This window comes from Protopterus annectens, chromosome 1.part2, assembly GCF_019279795.1.
Source record: "Protopterus annectens isolate FY-2018-M chromosome 1.part2, PAN1.0, whole genome shotgun sequence".
Classification (NCBI taxonomy): Eukaryota; Metazoa; Chordata; order Ceratodontiformes; family Protopteridae; genus Protopterus; species Protopterus annectens.
In genome coordinates, this window is record NC_056727.1 from 984,876,063 (window position 1) to 984,899,831 (window position 23,769).

A 23,769-nucleotide genomic window follows, 5' to 3' on the forward strand; every position below is an offset into this window, starting at 1 on the left:
GGTTCATAGGTTCATAGGTAGGTACTAGGCTATTGGCCCAAGGGCCTACATAAGCCTAGCCAACAAGGTTCCCTGGCTTACGCCACCCAAGAAAGTTATTTTCCTGTGCCACTGTCGAGCAGAGAAACAGAAGTGATCCCCGGGGTGTATTTCCTATTTCCCATCCACTCATTAAGATTTTTCTTGAAGAGTGCTAATGAAGAACTTTGCTTGACATAGATGGGTAGCCTGTTCCAGAGTATGAGAAGTCTCTGGGACAGGAATCTATCCCTCTAGCATGTCCTGTTTATTGTGGTGAGAAGGTTTAGGTCCCTAGAGTGTGTAGCTCAGAGGAATTGGGATTTCTTTAGGTGTAGCATGTCCAACAGCTCTGGGCTTGACATAGCTTTATATGTTAGGCAGAGATCACCTCGGAGTAGGCGATATGCTACAGAGTAAAGCTGGAGTTTTTTGAGGTGGTCAGTGTAGGGAATTTGTTTGAGGCCAGTAATCCTCTTTGTGAGGTACTTCTGTGGCTTTTCCAGCTGCTGCAGATGTCTTGTGAGGTACATTCCAAAAGGGGCGTTGTACTCTATGATGAGTCTAATGAGTGTCAAGTAGAGGGGAACAATGACCTCTTTTTTCCTGGATGAGAACCCTTTTATGATGAGGTGTGCCACGTAAAAGGACTTCCTAACTACTGTGGCGATGTAACTATCAAAGGAGAGACTACTGTCCACCTGGGTCCCATGGTCTCTTATCACACATTCGTTGTTAAGTAGATTGCCGCCTATGTGGCAGTTCATGGGTACAGAGTTTTTACTAAAGGAGATGACACTGCACTTTTTGGCATTGAGCTTGAGGCTGTGGCTTTGACACCAGGCATCTGTCTCAGCGAGGCCCTTCTGTAGGATGTCCACATCATTTGGGGACTTGACTGTGGCTCCTAGTTTGCAGTCATCTGTGAACTTCATTAGCCAGAGGCCTTCTGTGTTAGCCTATACTTCATAAAAGTAGATACCGAACAGGAGAGGTCCCAGGATGGAACCTGTGGTACTCCACTTGTCACTGCTTTGAGGTCAGATTTGGAGTCTGCAACTTTTACAGCGTGGGTTCTGTCAATGAGCCAGTTGGCAAGCCATCTTGTGACGTAGGGATTTATACCTAGTTTAGTGAGTTTAGCTATAATTCCAGAATAGGGATGGTGTTGAAAGCCTCGGTGAGGCTTCATTAATTTTTAAGGAATTAAGAACATGATGTTACTATTATGCTGATTTCATAACAGGAAATCTATTCTTGATTCTTATTATAATATTTTGAGGGTTGTGTTACTATACTGCTCCTATGACCACTTCCTTTATCATGATAGAATAATGCAGTTGTCATGTTCTTACATAAGCAGACTGCCCAGGCACCACATAGTGTCACATGACATATACACAGTCACATGTTGCATGCATGAAGTGGAACATTACTGTTGATGAAAACAGCTGCGTGTGTATTGAAACAATGATGGCCAGACAAAGACTAGCTACTTTATCTGCTGAATCCTTACTGGTTTGTTTGATACTGTCAGACACTTCAATGTATTCAGTCATGGAAGATTCAACAGTTTTACTGTCTGTGCCAGTGTTTATCCTTATCTAGAAATCATAGTCTAATATTCCAAGTTTCTGTAACAGTTAATTTATTTGACTTGGGTTTGTATCAAGTTTTCATTAAATAGTCTGGCATTCTGAGCAATATAAATCTCAGTGGCTACATTTGGTTCTACATATTATGAAACACAGTATGAAAGATTCAAATGTCTGGTCTTACTTCACAGGACATTTAGTAAAATAATATCTGAGTAGGCAATGTATTTTTTCAATGTCTTGAGCTGCATCTAATTACTTAGGCAAAGGAAAACCAAATGAAAGCTTCTGAGTGTAATTATCTACAACATTTATGCTGGTCTTTTTCAGGAGCCCCATAATGTTATTAGCAGTGATTCGTCAGAGTTCTAGTATAAAGAGCTAATGTCAGTTAGCTCAGCTAAAGTATCTGCCTTCGAAAATGGAAAGTCAAATGCAAGCACACAGTGGTTTATGTTATTTAAGATAAACTAGCATACACATTAATGTTTTGTTTCCTCTAACTGTGTTTAATATTTAAAGACTTTTTTTTAATTCTGACTTTTTCATTGATGGTATTTATTATTTCTGCTTGAATATGCATAATTTGATCAACAATCTGAATTTTTAATGCATGGATCACTGCATCTGACTGAAAACTTACATTACAAATGAGATGAGCCAATGCTCCAAGCTACTGGTAAAAAATGTTTATATTATTATTTTTTATAAATATTTTATTGCATTGAAAATGTATCTGAATAACAAGCAGATTCTGACAAGTTACACTTAGCAGATAATGTCTGTCAAAATGATAGACGCATTTTGTACAGCACCTCTTAAATATTCCTAAAAGTATTACAGCACATCAAAGAAAAAATATATAAGAATGGCAAAATGCAGCTATGATTAAAAGCACCCATATATCAAGTGAATGTCCAGCACATAGATTTGTATCAAGTATGTCTCATCAACTATCCATTAGACCTTGGTAATCAATGTTATACTAAAGTCAAATATCATATTGCTTAATAGTTTGTGTGTGATTCTTGGAGAACATTCCTGGGATTCTGAAACATGGGTATCTCTCATACTAAGAGGTGATCAAAGGTAATTGTCAATTACATTTGGGGAATGTTCTGACCCACACCAATGATAATTAGAAAATGTGCCCACAGAAGTGACATTGTCCATGCATTAAGGCAGATTGCATGCATGTTTCTAAGTGTGAGCACATGCATTAAGTCACACCACTACAGGAAATCCTTTAAGCCACATTTAAATACCTACACCATTGCCTAGACCGATTTTTGACCAATGGAAATGGGTGTATAGGAAAGTAAGAAAAAAGATGTGCAGTAAGCAGAGGAACATACGCAAGGGAAAAGAGAAAGAATGAAAGAAAGAAAGAAAGAAAGAAAGAAAGAAAGAAAGAAAGAAAAAGAAAGAAAGACTGGATGGAAATGAGGAGGGATATGCGTTTATTTAGTTGACATACATTTTACTGGAACAGGTGCATATTTTTTAAGGTTTTAAGGGAAGGACAAGGTAGGGTAAGTGGAGCATATGACATGTGATCTAATATTCACTACATCAAACCTGAAAATATAGAGCAAAAATGCTCAGATCTCAAGTAATCAAAAAAAGCATGTAAAACATTATGTTTTGCATGGGGAATGTCCCCACACCCCTTGCTAATTATATATAGAAACTCTGTTGTTACACTATGTGGGAAAAGGGAAAATTCTTCACTTTCCATTGTTCTGAGATCTTGCAAAAAAAGAAAAAGAAAAAAAGCTGGCAATGTGCGATCAGCTGATTTTCAGTTAGCTCTTTTCTTTGCAGTAATTTTACATCTCAGCCATTTAAATGACTCCAGGTAAGAGGGTGAGGTTTACATGCAGAGGCACACAAGCAACAAAGAAACAAACATAAAACATAGGAAAACATGGAAAGGGGAAGTGTTTAACTCTTGTGGAGCCATTAAAATTATGCGCACACACATACACACACACACACACACACACACACACACACACACACACACACACACACACACACACACACACACGTAATACAGAGGTGATGAGGAGGACTTAACAACTAACAGGAAGAAGATGAAATACAAGGGTGGGAAACACCAGGAAGTGAATTTGGAGAGGTATGTCCTTCTGTATCAAATTGCCTGTACAATAACCAAGGAGAGTTCAGTGAGCATCCTGACCAACCTTCCCACTGGGCCCTGCTTGAGGTGGTAATGGCAGAGGCAGGTAGCAATGTTACTCTACAATCTGTCCTAGAACCCTTTCCAGGTAGTTGATGAGGGCTTCCAGCAACTGAACAGTCAACTCCACTATCACCTCCACCAGTCCCTGCAGGTGAAAACCTGTGCGCCTCTGAAAGTGCTATCAGAGGGAATAATGGCAGTCCTTGTGGTGAGTGATCAACGGACACTACAGGGAGGCCTCCGGCCTATGCCCCACCCATACACAACAGGGAGGTAGGCCCGGAGCAGGGCTGAGTGGAAGCAGAGGAGGACTGGCACCACTGGGGGGGGGGGTTGTTAACTTCTACTACACCATTGTGACAGCCATGGAAGATGCTGTAGAAAATACCAACATAAATGGCAAGTCATAAACAATAAAAAGAGGCGAGAGAGAGAGAGACAAAAAACAGTCAATACTTTTACATGTACTCTTACATATAATAGGTAAAATTGACTGAGATATGTAATAGGTAAGCATGAAATATTATACAAGGGACACAATGACAGGTTGCAAGTTGCTGTCTACATACATTACACTATGGTCCTATTCTAGCTCGTGCTTGCTAGTGAGAAGAGGCACAACTAGCGTTATCTCAGGGGATTCACAGGTATTAGGGTTATCACACATTAGTAAGGAGGTGCATGGGTGGTGCAAAGCCCCCTGCCATCTGTTCCTAACCATCACTCTACACGTTATTTTAGAAAAAAAAAACTTTTCCACTACCACATTTTGGGCAAATTTGTTCTGAATGTTGCAGTAGTACAGTTTTATTTCAGGGAATGCAAAGGGAAACTCTTCTTTTTGCTATAATTCTTGGGTTTGCCCTTTTGCATTTTAAGTAGTTTTTGTTTTTTTGTTTTTTTTTTATTTTCTTAAAGAAAGCATTGATCTTTTGTGTTTCAATGCTTTTGCATCTGCCAAATTTCACTATGTTGGAAATACAATATACTGGTATATAAAAATACCAAAATTTGAGTATTTGATCTTGCAATATTGAATGCAGTAAATGTTTTTGACATTTTAAGTTTGATTAATCAATTTATGATAATGTAATGCTCGATAATGATAGCATACCAAAGTCTAACAGAGGGAATTAAAGAAATTCTATCTGTAAGTAAGTGCTTGAACCCATAGCAGAAATGAATTATGTCTGTAATGTTCAAAAGCTCTAACTGTACATGCAACATATCCACACATCTCATACGCTATAAGCATGGAAACAATGCTGTTAAGTAGTTATAGCAGCAACATGCAAGACATATTGGATATGCAATAGCACTTGTAAATATAGCCGCATGAGCATTTTCTGTAAGATATATCATTTAAAACCAAAGCTTAACTATGTTTGAACCACCATCACTTTCCAGATCTTATCACTGATGTAGTGTTACCCAGGTAATGTGTAATATTGTTACATGTCCACAATGTTACGATGTTGAATCAGGACATTTTGTCAAGGAGTCCCTTATAAAAATCTATCTTGTATACATACATATGTGAAGTAAAGTTTAAAATATTATATTTACAATGTAATTATACAAAGCTGAAATGATGTAGTATATTGTGTTTATATTAGACTCAAACATACACTAATGTATGTTCAGTGAGAACACTACCCAGAGCTACCTTTAATGATGTAAAGTTGTAAAATAGACCACAAACATATTTTTCATTAATTAGTGCATTCCATCTTATATTTATTATGGATGACACAGCTCCTGGAGTGATCGCACAGACATGCAGAATTGTTGCTTATCAAAAAGGTAAACTCCAACTAAGTAGATTCCTGTGCCCATTTAAAAGACAAGAAATGACAAAAGACAGTAGTTGTGCTATACTAAAAAATCTTCTGATAAATTTGAAGGGTGTTGTATATGAAAATGGGTTCATACCCAGTCGGACTATCCCGGCAATCAAATGTCAAATAAATAAGTAAATAAATAATTCACAGAGGTAATGATTGTGAAGACCTGCTTAACAATAGCTGTCATCCCCATGGGGCAGATCCAGTTAGTGAGTCAGGATTTGAAGCTAGAGATAACATTAAGCAGCATGCATTGGTAGCTGCAGCTGACCCTTGTCAGTTTCAGAGGAAACAATGAATTATTTACTTCATACTAAAGCAGTGAGTCCAACAAGCTAGACAAAAATAAAATTCATTAAGGTAGAAGGACATAACAGATTTAAAATATGTCACACAAGAAACAATGCCTTTTTAACTAACAACATAGAAGAGTTATCTTTCCTTGGTTGTTATAACAATCTTTGCAACTTTCCATTTTTTTTTTGGTTGATGGAAACGTCCTTATTACAACTTCAGAGTGCCAACAGCTGTATAGTACCCACACACAGATAGGAGCAACAGATGATTAACAAGTTCTACCTTTTATGGCATTTTGCCATCCTAATTTGAGCAGTGCTACAACCCTTTCTAGTGTGAAATTTTGTTTCATGTCAAGACCATGATTTATGTTTTTCATCTCAAATGACATTAACAGACTTTGAGAAGTGGGCAATCAATGTTGTCTCTTAGAAATTATCCAGTACTATTACCAGTGGGTGTTAGTTTCATTTTTATCAAATAGTTTAGGGACAAGTGCAAAATTTACAATTGGCTTCACATTTTGGTAATGATTCAGTGTTTCTATACTAGTGAAACTGTTACCCAGTTTGTGTCTTTCGGCTTTTCCCAGTTAGGGGTCGCCGCAGCAGAACTCCAGTCCGCTAATAATTGGTAGTTGATTTTTACGTGCCGAGTTACCAGCCCTGATGCACAACCTTCAACGAAGGTAAGCCCATTCACGCATGTCTCCATGCAGAAGATGCTCTAGCTGAGAATCGAACCGGACAGCGTCTTACTGTGAGGTGACAACGCTACCGCAGCACCACCACCGCGGATTTAGTACCTTTAAAAGTATATCAAAACATAAGCCTGAGTTTGTTAAGAATCTATGCACTTTCTTTGATGCAAACTACATCAGTGGCTGGAAAGATGACATGTTACTAGAAAAGCAGCCTGAAGTTATCTACCACCATCATTTAATATAATTGTTTTAAATACTGCCACATGTGTGGCTATGGCTATCATCGAAGCCAGAATATAGTTGAAGGGTGACATCACTGGTTGAGTACTCTTAACGTGTAGAAAATTTCTGTGTGGCTGATATTATAAGAGCAGTTCAATAGAAACAGAATTACACAGACGATCTTAAGTACTGTCTGCTTTATGGCACACTGTTATCATCTAAGAAGAGAAGACTTGTAGGGAATGAAACTAATTTCTGCCGACTTCGACAATATATGGAAGAGTTTACAACGAGAGGTTTAGTAGAAGCTATTTGTCATCACTGCTCTTTTTGACATATCTACAGTTCTGAAGTGGTGTGAATTGATAAAAAAACACCTGTAATACATTCCAGATGCCAGTAAAACTGTTGAATTATTTTATATCATTCGATCTCATTATGTTTGGAAAGATACACTGTCATCATTAACATTATATGACACCTAACAAATCACAGCTATGGATTTGCAGCAATGTTCTGTAGTTAATGCATACGTATTTCTCCTAAATAGTCATGTGCTATAGTGCAACACATGCAGTTAAGGGGTTCTTCACACACCCCCCCCCTTACTATATATACTAACTCCAGGATCGCACTGCAGTGGAATCAGGGCATATACCTTTTAACGAAATTAGCTTTTGTCAAATGAGTTTTCAGTAAAGTGAGCTTTCGTGAATTGTGGTCAGGCAGCTGAGTTTCAATGAAATGAGTTTCAGTGAAATGTGTTTTCATTGAAATGAGTTTCTGGGAAATGTGTTTTCAATGAAATGAAGTAGACCTATATATATATATATATATATATATATATATATATATATATATATATATAGATAGATAGATAGTTCCACTGAATTCTATCAACACACCACAATGTCAAAGGGCAGTTAATCTACTAGAAAAGATTGGCATATGCAGATACTAGACAGGTGTGCTAGATCGACAATTCCTTGGTGGGGGAATATTCAGTTTCCCCAGTGACTGTGCAATCTCAGAGTTAGTATATATAATTAGTAGGGAGGTGCAGAGTTGCTTGGCCCCCTGTAAAAAAGGTTTTTGTTTTTTTTTTTGGTAGCATGTGGCAAGTATTTTACTCAGATATGCACAACTGACTGTCGATATTTTGATTGTCATATATATATATATATATATCATTTAGAATGCCTGGGGGTTACCGTCTTTACAGGAACATAGCATTGAGTTTATTAATCTCTTTAATTAGTGTCTCATCTACAGAAATAATCCTAAACAGTGCCAGCTGATCCTTTACTATACTTCTTTTTTGGCTGAGAGATGGTTGCTAGAAAAAAGCAGGTATGTGTTAGAAAATGTAAGTGTATGGTAGATGTTAGAAGCAAAACTAAAAGTATCATAATTTGTAGCAGTATGAACATCAAGGTAATTGATTCCACCATACAACAGCTTGTGGTTGAACACACCAGTATGATAGATTGTTCAGTCAAAGAATTCCTCTTCACTGAAATAGACACCCCCATCATGTAAAATAATGGAGTTCCCTCACCCTCTTCAAATGTAACCTGGATGAGTGAATGGGTAGCACTACATACACCTGCAATCCTGTCCCAGTAACACAATGGTGGGCTTAACCCAGTAAATATAGCTGCTGTCTTGTCCCAGTACAAACAGCTGCTGACTTGTCCTAGTAAAGACACCTGTAGGCTTGTCCCTGAAATCCTCTTGCAAAGACATAGTGATTAATGGGATTTGTAGTGACTAGGCCACAAATGATCTGCCCGGTTAATAGGATAATAACAGTCATGATCATATTAATCTATACGAGTGAGGGCAATGAACAGGAAGGTATCACACATTTTTCAGAAAAGGAGGAAAAGGCCACATGATACTAGCCAAGCAAACGAGGCAATCAGTCAGTATAATCTGTTAGTGGTTTGTAGACTAAATGTGCAGAAGAAGTTAGTACTGTATGAAGTAGGTGATCCAGGACGTTAAAGAAAATCTACTAAATGATATTAAACAAGGATGTAAAGAGCAGTCATCATAACTGGAATCACCATAATTGCTATATCAACGTGGCGGCACTCATTAAGATCAGTTCTTAAATCAGGGTTGTATTGATTCTGTTACTGAGGCTGTTTGTTTTCTGCCAAACATTTCTGGAGTTCATCAGAGCCTTGAGCATTGTACAGAGTGTTTTTGTATTCCACGTGAAGGTTGCTTCAAGCTTTATTTCTTAGATTAAACATGGAATGAATATGAGAGAGCTAACCCATGAATCACCTAGTTCTGAAACATTCAACAATAGACAGGGAAGCAGATGTATTTAGGATATAAAGGTACATTTAGGGGATGTTCAGCCCTTAACTCTAATTGTTTTTTCCATATACACATCTCCAAAGCCACCATATGATCTGGAAGCCATACTTTGACAGATTCCAGTATAAGCCTAATGCAGCATCTTTCGCATGAATTAGTGAAGGGACAATGTATGATTTTATGGTTTCACAGTACTCATCTGTATCAGACACATGCTTCTTACATTATGGATTAGTGTGGGAGACACCTTGCATTGGCTACTTTAGGCCATCATTTTCCTGGTACTCATATTTATAACAAAGCTACGTATTAGATAGTATAGTGTTAATTTGTAACATGCACACCATTGCACTGTCCATAATACCTAAAATCAATACTTCATCAGGTATTTGTGTTGTTAATAGTTTTATAGAAATATAAAATCATAACAATGCTCAGAGGTGAAGTCTTTATAAACCAATTGTAGAATTGTTTTCTTTTCATTAAACACGGTAGTGGGTTATGATGTCTGTATATAGTAAAAACATGACAAATGTTGACAAAAACATGACAAAAGCCAACTTCATGCTTCTTAAGACAGACGTGGCAAACTTCACGACACTCATGCTGACGAACAATAGAGATACGACTGCTGAATCCTATACAATTGCACTTTATAAGCACTTACACAAGTGCATGGATCGTGCAATCCCTAAAGAACCAAGATGCTATCCTCCAAAAAAAGGAAGCCAATCTGGTGGTCCCCTGCTATAAACAAACTCTACAACAGAAAGAAGAAACTGTTGCAAAAAAGAGTAAAATCCCATGATTGGAGGAACTCCCTGGTCAGCCTCAGTAAGAAGCTGAGATCCTTCATAAAATCCTCCAAAGCTAATTACGAAAAAAAAATCACCACTGATTCTAAAGACAACCACAAAGCATTCTATAGCTGTGTCAAGAATCTCAATGGCAACACTCAGATCTGCTCTGAGTTACAGCACAATGGCACTAAATATACAGAACCAACTGATATTGCCAACATCCTGGCAGATTAAAGGGCCCATCTCTATACCAGGAGAATGCAAAGTACCTGTAATCACAGCTGCACAGGTAAAAAAACACACTCTCCAAAGCCAAGAACATAGCATCCATGGGACCTGACAACATCCCAGGCTGCATTCTACATGAACTACAGAATGAACTGGCACCCCACCTAAGTACCATGTTCAATCATAGCCTCATCTCAGGCTTTGTGCCCACTGAATGGTGCACAGCAACTGTTATTCCACTCCACAAAGGTGGAGCCACCATGGACCCCAGAAACTACTGCCCCATTAGCCTGATGAGCCTGGTTTGCAAAGCTATGGAGCATATCATCATGGAACTTATAAACAATGACATTGGTAATCTCCAAACTCTGGACCCTACCCAGTTCGGGTTTGTAAAACGCAGATCATGTCTCCTAAACCTGATAGACTTCTTTGAAGAGCTCACCAAAGCCTTAGATGAGGGTAAGGTGGTTCACACAGCCTATCTAGATCTTGCCAAGGTGTTCAACACCATCCCCCACTCTGGAATTATAGACAAACTCACTAAACTAGGTATAAATCCCTATATCACAAGATGGGTTGCCAACTGGCTCACTGACAGAACCCAAACTGTGAAAGTAGCAGACTCTAAATCCAACTTCAGACCAGTGACAAGTGGAGTACCACAGGGTTCAGTCCTAGGTCTTCTTCTGTTTGGTATCTACTTCTCTGAAGTACAGGCTAACACAGAAAGTCTTTGGCTAACAAAGTTCACAGATGACTGCAAACTGGGAGCCATAATCAAAACTCCTAATGATGTGGACATCTTACAAAAGGGCCTCACTGAGACAGATGCCTGGTGTCAAAGCCATGGCCTCAAGCTCAATGACAAAAAGTGCATTGTCATCCCTTTTGGTAAAAACTCTGTACCCATGAACTACCACATAGGCGGTAGTCTACTTAACATCGAAAGTGTGATAACAGACTTTGGGACACAAGTGGACAGTAGTTGCTCCTTTGATAATCGCATCGCCACAGTAGTCAGGAAATCCTTCCATGTGGCACACCTCATCACAAAAGGTTTCTCATCCAGGAAAAAAGAGGTCATTGTTCCCTTCAACTCATCACTCATTAGACCCATTATAGAATACAATGCCCCTTTTGGTATGTACCTCACAAGACATCTACAACAACTAGAAAGGCCGCAGAAATACCTTACAAAGAGGATTACTGGCCTCAAACAGATGCCCTACGCAGACCGTCTCAAAAAACTCCAGCTTTACTCTGTTGCATATTGCCTACTCAGAGGCGATCTCTGCCTAACATACAAAGCTATGTCAAACCCAGAGCTGTTGGACATGCTCCACGTAAAGAAATCCCAATCCCTTCGAGCTACATGCTCTAGGGACCTATACCTTGTCACCACAATAAACAGAACATGCTGGAGGGATAGACTCCTGTCCCAGAGACTTCCCATACTCTGGAACAAACTACCTATCTATATCAAACAAAGCTCCTCATTAGCACTCTTCAAGAAAAATCTTGATGATTAGATGGGAGATAGGAAATTCACCCCGGGGATCACTGCTGTGGCTCTGCTTGACAGGGGCACAGGAAAATAATTTTCTTGGTTGGCAAAAGCCAGGGTACTGTTTGGCTATGCTTATATAGGCCCTAGGCCCAATAGCCTAGTACCTACCTATGAACCTATGAACCTATGTTCCTAGATTCCTGTAATTACTGCAAACCATTTTTCACTAGATATGAATACTTTTGTTAAAAAAGCATCAGTGCATATGACATACAACCAAGGTGTTTCTCATTGCATAAAAGTACAATTCATGTGCCATTTCATGCTATATTCCAGAAAAGGATCAACTCTCTAACAGAGGAATAATAAATGCTTCAGCAGACTGGAGCACAATTTTAGCCTACTTATTTATAATTCCTATTTTACCACATCATTACACAACTCTGAGCAACAAACAATGTAAAGATTTTTACAAAGCTGCAAGATTTGTTAAGAACATATTATGATAAGGCAAAAGATGGGCATGTGACTCTCCCAAATTCATCTCCCACATGTTCAATTCTATTATGTGAAACATCTGCTGTAAATTTTTGTCTTAGTAAATATAGCTATCAGAATAATGCAGAAATACTCATTTTTTTCAGAATGGACACACCTCCTGCAAAGCCCTGTGTACCAGATGACTTTAAGTATATTAATTTAAGGTTGCATAGTTTTAGCCACCTTTTTAAGGTTATGGGTACACTAATTTATATACATACATTTATGGTAGGAAGTTACAGAAGGGCACATAATTTTGCCAAAGTCTATTTTATTTATACTGTAACTAATTCAATAATAGAAGTTATGAAGTTCAGATTAATCTAAATGAAATTAACATTCAGGAATGGGGTGAAAAAGAATGTGATGATCCACTATGATACGGTAAAAATAAATTGGGTCTTTTCAACATTTTTAAGTCTAGCAAAAGTTCATCTGCTGTATTCCAAGTGACTTCAGTATTATGGAAATTAACGAAAGAACAAAAATGAATTGCCAAGAAGTGTATAATTGTATTCTTCAGCAAGCATAACTCCATTTGAAACGATCACATTGACAACACACCCCTGAAAAGTGATCCTGTACTTACAGATGCGGGAACCTATGTCAACAAATAACTGTTGTTTGGTTACCACATATCCCCTGTTGTAAGGAAGTCGTTTTTCACAACAGAGGTTATATCTAATGGTATTGCCTTGAGACCCATGGATGTTATCATTCCACTGTGCTCTGCACTCATTAGCCTAATCATTGAGTATAATGCCCTTTGGCTAATTACCTGTCACAAATGGAATGACCACAATGCTTTCTCACTAAAAAAAAATCAAGGGCTTAAATTGTAAAAATTATGCAGACCATCTCAAAGCCTTGCACCTCTCCTTAATAGCATATAAGCTACTGAAAGGTGACCTCTGCCTCACATATAGAGCTTCGACAGACCATATTCTCTCAGACCTATTACACATTTACAAGTCCAGTGGTATTATAAACACCAACTCAAGGCATGTCAATTTCTTTTGCAAAATAAAGAGAGCATATTGGAGGGATAGGTTTGTATCACAGAGAATAATACATACATTTATCACCTATATAGCACCTGTGTCCACCTGTGTCCACCTGTGTCCACCTTGGATAGGGGATGCATGTAAATGCCCCAACATATCCTTGTTTGGCACATCTCTGAGTTATTACTTGGCAAATTATAGGGGATAAAACTACAATGACAATGTAAAGCTAGCTTTGTTAAGACCATCACAGATCAGTTACCTAGTAAGAACCTATGAAATTATAAAAGCTGACCCAATCTGAATACTTTACCTGAGCAATCATTTTCCCTTTTAACTGCTTACTTTACCTTCAGCCTTACTACATATAACATAGTCAGCTGATGTGGGTCTGAAAAGTCTAACTTTGGCATCTACTAGATCATAAATACTAATTTTGATTCTTGCTAATACACCAGTTTATTCATAATACTGTTTTGTGCTTCATAAGTACTTTCCGGAGTTTCATTTTCATAGTACATCATAGGCAGTTACTTGGCTTGTAGTCCAGGAGACCACTGAGGAGCCTAGCCCAAATTTTCAGTTTCCCTAAATCACTGTCTGCTTAACAGACTTACTCAAGGTCACACAATAGGCAAATAAGGGATCAACTCTGTATCACAGGAACTACAGCTCCAAGCCTCAACCCTCTGAGTCAATTGCCAGACTAAAAATGTATTAATATTTATTTATTAACTGATCCACACAGTCCCTTTTCAGACTTAGTCCAGGAACACTGTATAGGTAAGTGGCTTGCTCAAAATCACACAGTAGGCAAATAGAGGCTGAAGGAATGAAGCCCTGGGCTACAGGGAACATCTAGTTAGCAGCTCATAGTCTTAAATCTGTGAGCTAACAGCCACAATCGTTGGAAGTCTGCAACCTTGTCAAAGAAAGCAGTTACCTTAACACACTGCATTTACTAATACTTTATCTCTCCCAGATTTAACAAAATTTTGTTTAACAACCTTCTATTGGGCATTCTTCAGCCAGTGTTTTTTTTTTACATGCAAGCAACTTTCATACCAGCATCTCTTACTAATTGTTTGTTATAAATTCCATTGCATACATTTTTTGTATTTCCATGAATTTATTTTCATTCATAATGATAACACTGCTTCTAGATTCCAGTTCAAAGTCCTTAAGCTTGCCTTTTATTTTTGTTTGTACTAAGAAATGTTCAGGATTTTTCAGACTCAGGCTTTGCATAATATGCAAAGGAAATGCTTGCATAAACAATATAGATTTTATCTTAACAGAAATCTAAGTAATCAGTGCAAAATGTCCTTTTAGCTCTTTTAACACTAGTTTTTCACATGCATTTATTTTTCTTGTTTTAACATATTCTTGCCATGTGCCCAGTTCTACCACAAGCATGGTATTTTTGTTATATACTAGTAACAGTTAATAATTTGCATATCAAATGCATTTTGCATTTTAGTTAGTGTTTCCACTGCTACAACAATGTTTAAAGCTAAAGCATGTGAAATGTAAGGCTATTTTCTTATATTAATCCTTCTTGACTGCATCATTTGTTTTAGAAACAACAGTATGTCTCAGTCTCTGCTAAAAAGTCTCTCCCTATATATAGCCTAAGGCTCATTTTATCTGTTCAGTCACATAGGCAGATAATGATGCTCTAGTGTGAGATTGAAATCAGTATTCCACAAGTATTTCGCTAGACTTAGGCTTAAAATAATTTTGCAATAAGCTTGCTAACTAAATGCAAATTTATATTGGGTGTGTTAGAATTTAGGAGTTATTCCATTAAATGGAAGACTTGAACTTCACAAACACAGAGACGTGTGGCTATTTTTCTATCTTCATTTATAATCAGTTTTGCAAAACACATCCAGTCTGTCTCAATATTAATCTAAGGATTGGGTTTTCATATCAAATATACTCAAAGTGCCTACAGTTTCCATTATATTAGTTTATGTCCTCCTCCTCTGGTTGAATAAAATCTTGAATTTCTTTAAACATCACTGCCAAAATATGATGGTTGTACTCCTAATAAAAAAAAAATAAATCACTTTAATGATCCACAGTTGTAATAAACCAAATTCCTAATACCAATTTCAGCAGCATTAAAAGTAATGTGCAATTCAGTTGTAAAGAAACTGTATATAGGTGACATTTTTTTTTCCTACCTGTAGTAACCATGACATTTACACCCACTTGCCTAGTCAGTCCATTTGTACTTCTAGGAGACACAAGTGTTTTGGCTAATTCATTCCTCCTTGAGGTGATAGTCAGGCTGCAAGACTGGTACCATCATGCTATTTTCCAGAAACTGTGAATTCTCTTTAAGCGCAATCTATTCCCTGTGTATATGTCTATAACATGTTCAAGGGTGATGTGCAGTGGATGGGAGTGTGGGGTATATCACCCATTTCTATGAGGAGTATTCCTCCAGTGGCACTGCCTCTCTGACAGGCAAGTGCATAAAATGCTGTTTGCTGTCTGTCAGTAATAATACATGGAGTCTGTCCTCTGAGCACATGTTCACATACCCTCTTCCCAGAGTGAAGTGAGTAGTATCCATGTCATATATACTAACTCCAAGATCGCACTACAGTGGGGAAAAGGGTATATTTCCTTATCTCCACTGTATCATAATGTATAACAAGAAGTTCTCTCAACATTATAGGTTCCTCTCCCCTAAAAAGTTCAACAGCAATTAGAAATGAACCCACCTATACTACCACATGGTTCATGGAACCACCAACCGTTGTTCAGTAAAGTTTTCTTCATAAATGTGCATTTTTGTCTAAATGCACTTTTGCTAAAGTGGGTTTGGCTGTCTGGTATTCGGTAAAGTATCCTTTCGATGAGAAGAAGTAGACCCATATATATATATATATATATATATATATATATATATATATATATACATATATATATATATATATATATATATATATATATATAGTTCCCCTTCACAATCCCGAATTACTGAATGCTCGAAATTCAGTAACTCGAGACTGTAAAGTTGAAAATGCAGAAGTGTGAATCTGCATAAGTGCAAATTCAAATATCTCGAATTTGTGCTTATGCATGTCAGCTACGGGACGGGAAGTGTGTGAGTTGGGATGTTTTACAGAAGTGAAGGTAAGTGAGTGTATGTGTGTGTTTTGTAAGTTGTGCGTGTGGGTTAGGGTAGGGAGGTGGGAGTATGAGTGTGAGTGTTGGATGTGTGATATATATATATATATATATATATATATATATATATATATATATATATATATACACACACACACACACACACACACACACACACACACACACACACACACACACACACACACACACACACACACACACACACACGCAAACACACACACAAACATACATCCCAGTGAAGAAAGCCTGTGCAGGGAAAACAGCAGTAGCAGAGATTTCAGCCACTCTGAAATTAAAACTATATTCTTCACTGAACTGTTATACATAGTATAGTAGTAGACATAATTAAGCATTGACTGTCAGTGATAACACTACCCACACAAATACAATCCATAAGTAATCGTACCATTTTCCTGGGATGAAAGTGCATCAGCGTTCTTATAGCAACTTGGGAGATAAGAAATGCAAGAAGAACGAACTCTGTATAGGAGGATCAGGATCCGTTAGTGGATGATGATGGCCACACTAATCATTCAGGTGTAGTAACTTTGCACATAAACATGCTTTAACTGGAACCAAACTGTGTGCTGCTATACATGGCGTGTCTCTGCTGGGGGTTGAAAGGCCATGGTATGAGCATAAGCTGAGGAAAAGAAGAAAAGAACAAATGGGGGTCATCGCTGAACACCGAAAATAACAAATGGTGGTCATCACTGGACACCGAAAAGAACAAATGGGGCACATCACTGGACACCTACATGCCTGTTGGAAGTCAAGCTAAACGTTGACGATCATTGTATTTAGTGGGAAGAAATCTCCTCTAAAAAAGGCAATATTGTGCTCTTTTTAGACCAGATCATCATTACAAAGTACTGGAAAGGTTATGTACTGCAGCCTGTTCTATTGCTCATGACGTACTTTCCGCCTCAGACTGAGAGGCTGGTTCTTGATAATTCGTCCTGTGAGGTAAAAACCATTAGCAGTGGTGCTGCCTTTAGTACATCCTCTGAGCATAGCATTAGTGCATCCTCTGAGCAAAGCAGTAACAGTGAGTGAGTGAGTGCCTTTGGATTTTGAATGATAGGAATTTATAGCTGTAGAAAACTCTGAGGTCTTGGAATTGATTTAAGGTATGCACTTGTCAGCTGTATCCTTAATAAAACAGGTAAGCTAAATCCTGTTTGGCAGTAGTTGGTCCAATGATTTTCATCCGGTTTTATTACTATCTGAGATTGTGTTTTCCCCCATCTTGATAGATGTCTTAATTACCATCCACATCAAAAATGTATTAAATAAATAAATACATAATAAATGAGGCTTTAGATGTGAAATTTCTTCAGGATTTTTTGTTGGTGCCTTAACTCACATCACTGGGTAAGAAGATAGAATAAAGGACTGCAGTGCAATTAATTAATGTTGAATTATGTGTGACCACATAGGGCACTGCATTGCTACCACACTCATCAAAGTAGTGAATGAGGTCTTCATGGCTAGAGGTCACATGATTCTATTGCTTTTCTCTATTCACAGGCAGCACCTGTTGTGCATCTCCTGCAATGGGTGCTGGTAACACTTAGGTATAAGGTACTCGTCTTCTGTTATCAAGCACAACACTGTGTATCCAAACCATTTAAAGAGTTTCCCCACAGCTGGTTTCTTCATCTGGATGAAGGGTCTGAATGATTTCCAGGTACTATTTACAGCTTTCTGAATTAAATTCTTTTTACTATCGTGTTCCTTAAGTATGGAATTTAATACCTGAGTAATTGAGGTCTGAACCAAAAATAACTGAAATAAAATTTAACAAGGTGTGTAAAATGAAATAAAACTGAACAATGTATTGCAAAATTTATGGTCTATAAAAACTGGTTGTCTTAAATCACGTGCATATTCTGAAAGTGATAAAAAATTAAACTGGAATTGAATATATATATATATATATATATATATATATATATATTTATGGATCTAGGACACTTGCTCGAAAAAGCAAGTGTCTTCATCTGGATGAATATATACCGATCACAGTTTAACGAAAGCGCTTTAATCGAAAAAGCGGTTCCGTTAAACTGTGAAAAAAAAAACTAAATAAAACCACTAATTAAATGTTTTTGCTTTGCCCCCCTGCACCCCCCACACCCCCTACTTAAATATTCTCACTCCAAGGTCGCACTACAGTGGAGTAAAGGAATATTCCCTTACTCGCACCACAGTGCGACTGGCACACCACTCACACAGACCCGAACTTGCTGCTTCGATGAACAGCAATTTTGGGTATGTGTGAGCACGAATTTGACTTTCGGTGAAAGTTAAATTCGCACAAGTGTCTGGGTCCCATATATATATATATATATATATACACACACACACACACACACACACACACACACACACACATATATATATATATATATATATATATATATATATATATATATATATATATATATATATATACACACACACACACACACACACACACACACACACACACACACACACACACACAAAGATATATATATATATATATATATATATATATATATATATATATATATATAAAACAGTTTTATTTTGTATTCTAGAAGATGAGTGCAGTATAGGTAATCTTTAAGCATCTGTTTAAGGGATAAGTATCATAATGGAAAATAAAGCAATCTACTGCAATGACCAGCAGACATCTCTATGGTGTTTATGTGGGATATCCTTGAAGAGGAAGGACTGAAGAAAAATGTCTTTGTGGAAAGGGACGATATTCATCTAGAAGCCAGCAGCTTGGTACTATGAAAGAAAATAAAAAATAATCAGCATTACTTGATGGTGTGAAATGCAAAGTAGTTAACAGGAACAAAATGTCACAACAAATAAAGAAAAAGGTAGAGAAGCTATTACATATCATAACATCAGTGGAAGAGGTCAATGTGGTATTATCAGAGTATTATTTTGCATTAGAGAAAGTGGTTAGTATATATACTATAACGTTCATATCTGGAGATCTAGGCTCTCCAAGTACTTTGACAAAATACTAAGCTGGAGGTATAGTGGAATTAAGCCATGACTAAGACCCAGGTAACCTAAGTTCAATTAAGAGCTCAGGGATCTGATGAGAGGTTAAAAAAGGAGGGGGATGGGCATGCTTTTCCTGAGGGGAGGGTCTATGCCAATGTGGGTGCATCATTTGAGCACTGGGGGAGGCCATGGTTTGAAATAATTACTGTGATAAGGTGTGGTATATAGTCAATGAGATGTTATTGCCCTAGCCAGGGTGGGCATATCCTCAGAGATCATGCTTCATTGTCTAACCTTAACGTACTAGGTAGTTAAGGCCAAAAAATGCAGGCTATATGCATTTGATGATGATGCCAATGCAGACACCTGCTCCAGTATACAGGTGAATCGGTAGAATGGGTAGGTATAGCAGAGTTTTTTTTCTGCAGTTATTGTTTATGTGGGTACATCACATTTTTGTACTATCTACACTACTGAAAACAAATTTGTAACAAAAATATTTTGTACCACTGTAAATGGCACTAAACTGTTTAGAAACTTAAATTAAAACCACCTCAAAAAAGGAAGGCACTTTGGAGTTTGATAAGAAGTTTAGCACTTTGGTTCAATTTAATTTTTGAATGCCACTCAAATCATATCATATTCATATTGAAATATATATAGTATACCTCTACAAACCACTGCAGTATTCCCACAGTCCTGAGAATAAAGGATCACCTTTTAAATTTGATAACTGTCTAAAATGTTATTGGCACTGTTAGTATACATCATATGTAAGCCCAAATACCATATACTAGAACAGTTTCTGTATTGGAACTTTGCTTGACACATATATATTTTTTTATTTATTAGGCAATGACTGTGATAAATTTCATTTAGTCTCTGATTCTAAATGCCTAAAATAATTTTATTCCTAAATAAATACTGTGTGTCTATATTTCCAAAATCTTTTGTCACCAGCAATTACAGCATATGTAAACAATGCTATAATAAACACTTATGCTATTCTCACCATGTCATATTTATTTTGTGAGTACTAAGAAAGGAAACAGAACATTCTTAGAGGGGGGTAGGTCAGCTAAGGAAATTACTCATAAATGGTGTGCTGGTTCCACATTTCTCTCAAGATCAGATTTTGACAGAAGAGAATTATTTATTTCAGTTTATTTTAAACCAAAACACAATTAGGCAAATTGATTAAAGCATTCTGGCATGAGAAAGTGGTAATTAGAGGCTACAGCACAAGGAAGCAGTATAAAGGCTTCATAGCTAATTATGATAAAAAATACCATATTTAGGCATGTGATATGTAAAAGTACATACTGGAAGGGGGTCAGTGCTAGTACAACTAGCAACATTTCCAACCGCACTTTTGGCATCTACAGTAGGTAAATTCTTTAAGCAATGTGCTTTTTCAGCAGTAAGGAATACTGTATACATAGTAATGGAAATATCAGAAACATAGACTATCAAAAATGCTAACAGTTACAAAAAACAAGAATGCTGTGCATAAATAATCTCATATTGCCTTGGTTGTACACATCAAATACAAACAGTGCATTCAGACATATGAATTACTATTATATAATACTTTTCAGGAGTTCATTCAATATTATTTTTATTCAGAAAACTACAGGAATTTATGTTTCGCTTACTTAAAATTTCAACATTTTTATTTCAACTAAGTAAGTAATGTTCTGCAACAAATCAATGCTGCAAGTCTCAAATTGTTAACTGTAAGTGGATTACCTGAAAGATAATAGGCAGTTTGCAGCTAACAATCTTAACTTGCTTATTCAAAGGGAATCATGATAATAAAGTAACTGAAACTATTTTTGTTTCAAATAACACAAAGCTATATCAGTTATTCTGATTAAAATATAATTTATTTTCACCGAAGCTTTTGCATTAACAGTTTAATCTTGAGAGGTTTCATTGTAATCTTACAATGTTCTCAATACTCTTGTTTCACTCCCTAACACTATGTCTGCTCCATTGGTATGACTTAAAGCATATCCTGATATAAGGATGTCATGGCATCCTATTTTACAATATTTTCATGAACATGCTGTCATCTTTATTATTCAGCATTTATAGTGGTGTGATTTTAAACAGCATAGCTACCAAGCTCTTGATAAGTCTTTCATTGGAGAATTCAGTGAAAGGATGAAATATGAATGATCTGAGAGACTGGTAAGATGTGAAGGCATGTTCCTGATTTACAAACAATTTGTCAACTGTAATATAGCTATTATGGACGATTCAGTAATGGATATTTGCAAAGTAACATGGTAAGGACTGCTACCAAGTTTATTCAGGACAACTGCACATGCAGAGTGTTTATGCATTTTCTACTCAAGTAAGCTCCTTTGGGTGTTGTTAACTAGATAGAGGGGGACTTCAGAAAACTGTATTTTTCACTCTGCAGCCTGAATCAATATTTCCTAAATCCTCTGTTATGGATGAACAGATTATCTTATGAAACAGCAAAAAAGATCAAGATTTTTAGATTATACAAAAATGCAAGAAAAAAGGTAAATTCTCAGACTCTACTGTACCTCTGCCTCAGACACAGAGCAGCCTAACAGCAAAAAAAAAAAAAATTATGTGAATAAAGAATGTTCAGTTATTTGAGCATTTGCTCTTACTGACTGCAAACTGTTAAACATCATTGTCAAAGTTTGCCTGGCATAAGGCACCATTCCATGAGACATATTTGCCGGTTCTATTACACCCACTGTTTGATTCTCGGCTGGAGTGCAGGGAGTGCCTTCTGTGTGGAGTCTGCATGTCCTCCCCACAGTTCGGTGGGCATTCGAAAGACATGCGTAAATGGGTGTGCCTTCATTGAAGGTTGAACGTCAAGCTGGCACCTCGGCATTCGTCAAAAATCTACTGCCAATCAGCTGACTGAAGTTCTGCTGTAGCGACCCCTAACCGGGAAAAGCCGAAAGACAACAACAACAACATTGCACCCACTGTCCAGTTATTTGATCGCTGTGCCTTATTTTCAAAGTTTTCACATGTTCCTTCTCTTCTTTTTCTTCATCCTTTGATACTTTATGTTAATATATGTTTGCCTTCGTACATATCCTACATTGAAAACTACCTTCCCACAACTTTTTATATTGAAATACAGAGATGAAATGCAGTAATGTAATGTCAGTCCGAGTCATCCTATGTTCCCCAACATGTCAGTAGAATGTCATACTCTATTCTTCCATTGTTATAGTCATCTTCTGTAGGACAGCATTGTCCTGTCATATAATGATCACTACCTTTTTATTGCCCATTGTCTAGGGTTATCATCTCTCCAAACATGTTTTTTTTTTTTTATCTTCCCTTAATTCTTTCTCCTTGCAACTCGTTTACAAACACTTTGAAGTGGCCATATATTGCTTCTTATCTTACTTCACCCTGTGACAGAGCCACTTTGCCAGTTTAATTTTTCTTTTGAGTTTCTAGTACCATGACTGGAATGGACCTTATTCCTAAGTTAAAGTATGATTAGAGTTCATGAAATTGGTATTGTTTCAATCTTTGATGTTAGCCAAAAGTGATTTTCACAGCACCTGCAGTGAACCTAGAAACAGTGCTTTTTGTAATTTGCATGGAGTTACATATAGTGGTATCATATCTAAATATGACGCCAATTTCTTTTTTTGAGACCCGTTGCAACTATGACTAATACTGGAACTGTCTGAGTGTCCTTATCCCACATTGCCCTTGTTTTTGCCTGCAAATAGTGCTATTTTATTACTTTGTGTCTCCCTGTATGTAAGACAATGTAATCAGTTGTAGCAATTTCAATAACCAATGCTACTTTTTGTCTTCTTTTCATGGACTAATATATCTGGCTTTCTGGCATTATTTTCATAACTGTTCGTAATGGGTGATTTCATGTGATATAAACTTCATCATTCATTATAATGCTTTGTGGCTAATGTTTCCAGTGCTTCAGTATTGGAAAGTTTGCACAATCCCCAATGCAACAGTCTTTCCACATTATTATGCCTTTCAGTAAAGAGGCCCTTTGCCATTATTGTATCACACCCAGCAGCAGCAGTAGAAAGCCACACACAGCGAGCAGTTTTCAAAACCAAATTTATTCCAGTTGAGCACCATAATTCTTATTCATTTCAGAACTTCATCAGAACTGAATAAATTTGATTTTATAACTGCTGGCTGTGTATTGCTTTCTACTGGTGTTGCAACAGGTGTTATTTCAAGGTATTAATTCTTCTCTGTCTAGTATCAAATATTTGTACAGGATTATCTAGTAAATCAGAATGTGACT

At 37.1% G+C, this 23,769-nt stretch overlaps 1 protein-coding gene across 4 annotated transcripts in view; it reads left to right on the forward strand.

Moving 5' to 3' along the window:
* COL8A2 (collagen type VIII alpha 2 chain) overlaps positions 1–23,769 on the forward strand; it is a 1,617,206-nt gene that overhangs the window by 439,201 nt on the left and 1,154,236 nt on the right. The window contains exon 3 of one of the 4 annotated variants that reach the window (XM_044059947.1): positions 17,994–18,153. The exons of the other annotated variants lie outside the window; for them this stretch is intronic. The gene's annotated coding sequence lies outside the window, so the exon portion shown is untranslated. The remainder of the gene's footprint in view (positions 1–17,993; positions 18,154–23,769) is intronic. 4 annotated transcript variants of the gene reach the window in all.